Source organism: Nuphar pumila, chromosome 8, assembly GCF_984573655.1.
Source record: "Nuphar pumila chromosome 8, dmNupPumi1.hap1.1, whole genome shotgun sequence".
Classification (NCBI taxonomy): domain Eukaryota; kingdom Viridiplantae; phylum Streptophyta; class Magnoliopsida; order Nymphaeales; family Nymphaeaceae; genus Nuphar; species Nuphar pumila.
The window spans coordinates 26,300,030-26,306,029 of NC_143256.1; positions in this window are offsets into that span (position 1 = coordinate 26,300,030).

A 6,000-nucleotide genomic window follows, 5' to 3' on the forward strand; every position below is an offset into this window, starting at 1 on the left:
CTTTAATGTTGCTGGCAGGGGCTCAGCCCTTGCCACTTTAATGTTGCTGGCAGGGGCTCAGCCCCTACCACTTTGTTGTTGTCGGCAGGGGCTCAGCCCCTGCCACTTTGTTGTTGCCGGCAGGGGCTCAGCCCCTGCCACTTTGTTGTTGCCGGCAGGGGCTCAGCCCCTGCCGCTTCGTTGCGATCGGCAGGGGCTAACCCCCCTGCCGCCTCGATGTTTTCGACAGAGGGCTCAACCCCTGTCGCACTGCTGTTGTTAGCAGGCAAGGGCTCGCCCCGTATCGTTTTTCTGATTTCGGCCAGCAGGGGCACACCCCTGCTGCCTCTCTTTTTCGATCGACAGGCCTAGCTTTCTATTCTTCGCATGATAATTAACGTAGCGCTGAATACTCACTTTTGCACACATCGTATCGAACCCCGCTCTGGCTTCGCGGCCTAAGCCTCGTATCATCTACACGCGTAGACGCACACAGCTGCACGACATCCCGAGGTAGGGAAAAGTCGCACAAGGATTTTGGATGAATAAAATAAAATAAGACTCCTGAGATAGAATAGTTATTTTACATACCTGCTTATCTGAAAAAGTATTTAATTTATGAATTTCTAGTGAGTGTTTTACTCATTTTGATTCTTTTGAAATTGCATGCTTAATGTAAATTCTTTGGGTAGACTCATTCTAGAAAGAATCAAGTAGTTGAATTGGCATAACTGTTTACCTGTAGGACTACTTAAGTCGTGATTGTCTGTTCTGCATGCTTATTCTTATGAAACTGCATACTTAAGGTAGACTTTGTGAATAGACTCATTTCTGGAGAGAAAACCATTGCAATTGCTATTGTAACCGAACCTTAAGACAGGTACAATATGAATTTTATGTGAGGTCATGGAATGTCTTGAAGTGGGAAATCAACACTTTATTGATTTTGATGTGATAATATCGGCCTCCACAGGCCAATTGCTCAAAAGAGCAATACATGTCATGTATGAACCAAAAGAATCATAAAACATTATATGTTGCCCTCTCATCGTAGTCGTACCTTTAGGGAGGTACAACCGTACTTTTTGGACAAGTACGTCCCATGTGGGTTACGATGGTTGGAGGATGATGTTGTAGCAACCTCGATGCATGCAATTAGCACAATGCTGAGATCACATAAATGGTGACCACTCGCCTTCACAGGCAAGATGCTCGAGTGGGTCTAATAGACCAGAGCATGTAGGATGCGGCGGCGGTTAAGAAACCCCCGTCGTACCCATTCGACCTTCACGGTTCATCAAGGAAGAGGATGGATGGTATAAAAACTTTGATGGACAGGTTGTTAACAACCACCCCACGGGCAAAAGACTCTGTTTCCCGAGTCATCGGAGTTAGGGGAATTGGGATTACCATAAATTATCCTAGGTGGTAACTCCCAGGTACTTCTGCAGAAGTTGGATGCATCCATGGGCTACGAATGCCTTTGGGGATTTACTCTCTTGGTCACTGACCGTCCCCTTAGGAGCGGAATCAGTCAGCCATTCAGGTTAATGAAAACACCTGACATAATAAACCCTCAGATTGGTCTCGATTGTTTTTACGTTTCGCGTCTGTGCGTACCCACAGGCCAGTTAATATCAGAACTTAAAGAATATCTTCTTGAATAGTTGTAGATGATTGAGACTTACACTGCTTGAAATGCTTCAACTAACAGATCTTTGCACATATTACACTTGTTAGAATAGATTACAATTGTATTGATTGTTTAAATATCATAACTGCTCATCTCATAAATGTCATGCTTTATTTTCATTCTACTTATCTATTCGTGCACCTACTGGTTTGTTATGAAACTGACCCATTTCATGGGCAGGTGAGGAGTAGGGCTTCACAGGCGGCCGATGGCGTGGTGCAATATAGATCAAGATTTATCTTCTTTCTGCTGGCGGCTTGGCTCTGAGTCTTTTTTTTTTAGTTTTCTTTAGATTATTGAACTTTGGAACAAAATGCTCATTTTGTAATAAATTGCAGATTTTTAATCTATTGCCTTATTTCCTCAATTTCTTTAAGTTGTTGTTCATGTGAATGATGGTCTTTCAGCTAACGTACCCAGGATTGTTGACTTGTGCTCCTTTCTAAATGTCTTCCGCTGTCGTTTTTAAAAGTTAAAACTTTAAATCTTTGAAAGGTTTTTCGATAATGTTTTCGAAATCACAAGTCAAAAATTTTGGGGCGTTACATCAGTACCTGAAAAAGATTTTTAAAAATAGTGTAAGAACCAAAGTTCTCGTACGAGACCCTCTTGAAATCCAACAATAACAAAAATTATGATAGATTAAATCAAACACAAGTTTAAAAGGACTCTACAAACAATACACTTTCAAAACAACTTGCAATTTAAGCAATTCAAATAAAACAATCAACAATTTCATGCTACATTAAACAATTAGGGATGCATGAATCAATGCATCATGCATGAATAATTTTTTAAATTCAATTATCAGAATTTATTTTACATGCATGCCCCTATTTAATGCACACCATTTAATTTTTACTTTCTTAAAACTTGCAGATACTAAAAAAATAGGCAAAATTCTTGAGGTTCAAAGAACTTTCTAGTGGTAACTTAACACATAATTTATATTTTAATTATTGAGTTCTACACATGTTTCTCGATCGACGTCAATAATCATCACCATCAATCGGAACATTAGGAATCATCACCTAATGCCGGAACGACAAGAAAATCAACATCTATTGATGTCACTTTCTTGGTATACCAATAACTGCAGCTGAGTTTAACACTACCACCCACATACAAAGTGGCCGAAATTTTCTACAACTGTGGTCGGAAACACGAACCACGCATCAGGTTCTTGGGGACAACAAACACGCACGATCACGGTCTCTATGATTGCCATATAAGATTTCCACCTTTTTAGATGGTCACCAAGAAAAAAAAATATCACATTGTTTGGCTTCTTTTACCATTCTTATTCAATTAAAGGTTTTTTTTTATACAAGAACAATTATGCATATCATATGCAATAACAATTTTGGGCCCTTGCCCTTTTAATTCAACAATATAATTAATTAAAAAATAATACCAAAATTGTAACGACCCCAACTTTTACTCCTTAAAAGTGCAGATTTTTTTTTAAACAAGAGCAGAAACAATCCCAAAGACCCAGAGCCTTTACAGTTAAACACATCCACCACCACAAAGGATCTTATACTCATCTTTCATATTAAACCATGATCAAACCAAACTTCATTCATTCAAATGTAAAGAGTTTGAGACATAATTAATTAAAAGTAAAAAAAGCAAAAGGAAAGACAAACGGAAAGAGCCAAGCCGTCCAAAGAATCTGCCATGTAGTCGTGTGGTCCCCTCGTGACTCTTTTCAGAAGCAGATCACCCCACTAGGCATTTGAGGCTGCGAAAAACATAAAAAGTAGGGTATCAGAATCCAAAAAATTCTGCGTACAGGTTCCTCTAATGAATCAAATAAGTAAAAAGAACATAACTCAGATTCATGCAATATTTTAGAGGAACATAAATATAACATATTCATAATTCAACTAATCATTCATGCAATATGGAACAATTACTAAGCATGAAAGAACAATTAAATAACAACATGAATCACAATTTAAGCATTAAAAACATTTAACATACATTAAGAAACAACATCATGCATTCATCAATGTATCACAATTAAAGAAATACATAAATATGCATGATCTAATGCATAGCCAGAATAGGCATAATTTCAATGCAATGCATGCATAATTTATTATCTTCAATCAAGCTTTCTTTTATATGCATGTCCCTATTGGGATGCATACACATTTAAGTTTCACTTTTTATTATTACTATTGCCCGCGGATACTCAAAACGGGTAAAATCCCTAAGGTCAAGTTAGGTTCTCAGGGTAGCTTAGTACGTAATTTTTATTTTATTACTGGGTTCCAAACTTAGCCCTTGACCGATATCAGGAAACAACATCATTCATCGAAATATTGAAAATCAACATCCAATGTCCGGGACACCATGGAAATCAGCATCCACTGACGTCGCTTTCTTGGTATACAAAAACAACAGTTGTGTCTACACACCACTCCCAGGTAAAGTGGCAGACTCTTTCTAAAACCGTGGCCAAAAGAAGAACCTTAATATCGGGTTCAGGGGCAACAACAATGCACACAGAGTTTTAGTATCCTCACGGTTTTTTCAAACTGCAATATCCAAGATTCCCACACTAAAGAAGGACATCAAAGAAACATAAATTACATTGTTCTTTACTTTCTTTTATCTTGTTATTAATTCATCTCTTTTACATTTGCAAATCAGCATACAAAATTAATAACATAAGCTTGCAAATCAACATGCCAAGCTCTTCACAGGACCACAACATGTGGCATCATGGAACAATGCCATACAAACAACAATACCACAGTTGATTTTTGCAATGCATAGGACAACCAAAACAAAGAGCAATGCATGCTCAAGACTCACACAACCCAGGATGATCCATTTGATCATCAATGCATTCATATGCAAAAATCTTGAATAAGATGCCATCATGCATACCTTTCCATGCCTCTCAATGCACACTCATTTGTGACAACTTAAAGTTATGCATGAATAATATACATTTACATATGCACGAGTTCACCAATTCATTTTAATTGCATGCTTTCATTCCGTTTGCATGTTTCTGTCAAATGCATGCTCAAATTCACGTATTCATGTCACATGCAATGCTTTCGTGCAACACACACTTTAATCAATCATGCGAGCATTCAAGTAACGATGCACATGCCAAATACATTGATTTAGTGTGTGTACACATAAGATGCAACCTTGGAAATATTGCCTTGATTAAACATGATTTGTCAAGCACAAGAAAATGAAGCCTATTATTCTTTTACATGCATTGGACTGAATGTCATATAAAAAGAAAATATGGAAATTCACAAGGATAACTGAAATTTTCATATGCTATCACAACCATCACTTGTGCATATGCTAAAAGTCCAGTCACATATGAAACCCACATACTTTGAAATACACACGTCAATGTTACCTTGATTAATCATATCATTCCATTCATTAACATGTCTTTAAACACCCCCGCCTAACATGAAATCTGAGACACATATATCATTTTTTTTTTAGAATAAGTGATCCAGCCAAACCTGGGTCTAGCACACGGCCAGACCCATCCAGCCGACCTAGTCGGCTGGGTCAGGTACTCAGCCCATACCATGGGTCTTTTATACAAATTAGAAATACTAGAGTGCACACACAAAATCCACTATGTTTTCCATGGATTAAAATTTTGTTTACCATATACATTACTTCCACAAGTATGTTATTTCATAATAACTTTCAAGAAAACAAAAATACATGGATTTCATCCATGGATCTTAGAGTAAACATTTAAATTTACTCATTCACATGGTTTTACACTAAAATACAGCATGAAAATCGAATTTATATTCCTTTTCTCACTCAAATCAAAAGAGAAAACTCATACCTTTGTGTGGATTGAGAAAAGAACATGGTTGAATGGTGAAAAATTCGTTGGATGATAGCAGAAGATGGCCTTCTTCTTCTCCTTCCTCCTTTCTTTCCCTTTCTCTCTCTCCTCTTTTCCATCTTTCTCTTTATCTTTTCCCTTCTCTCTCCTTTTTTTTTTCTTTAAATAGTGAGTGGGAGAGGGGGTGATGCCCCCCCCCCCTTCTCCAGCCCTCTCTAAGAGGGTTTCCAAAAGGATGGAAACTCTCGATCCTCCCTCTAGTTTACTAATTTTTTGTAAATACTACCAAATGTTAACTTTTCAAAACAAAAACTTTCAATCCTTTTAAAACGCTTTCCTAACCTCTCTTAAGCTGAAATAAGGACTCTTTTAAAGAGTCCTACTCAGCCCTAAAAATAAAAATTCAGAATTAGTATTAATTAATTAATTATTAATTAATTAAAATTATCTAAAAACTTCCAAAAATAGCCAAAGT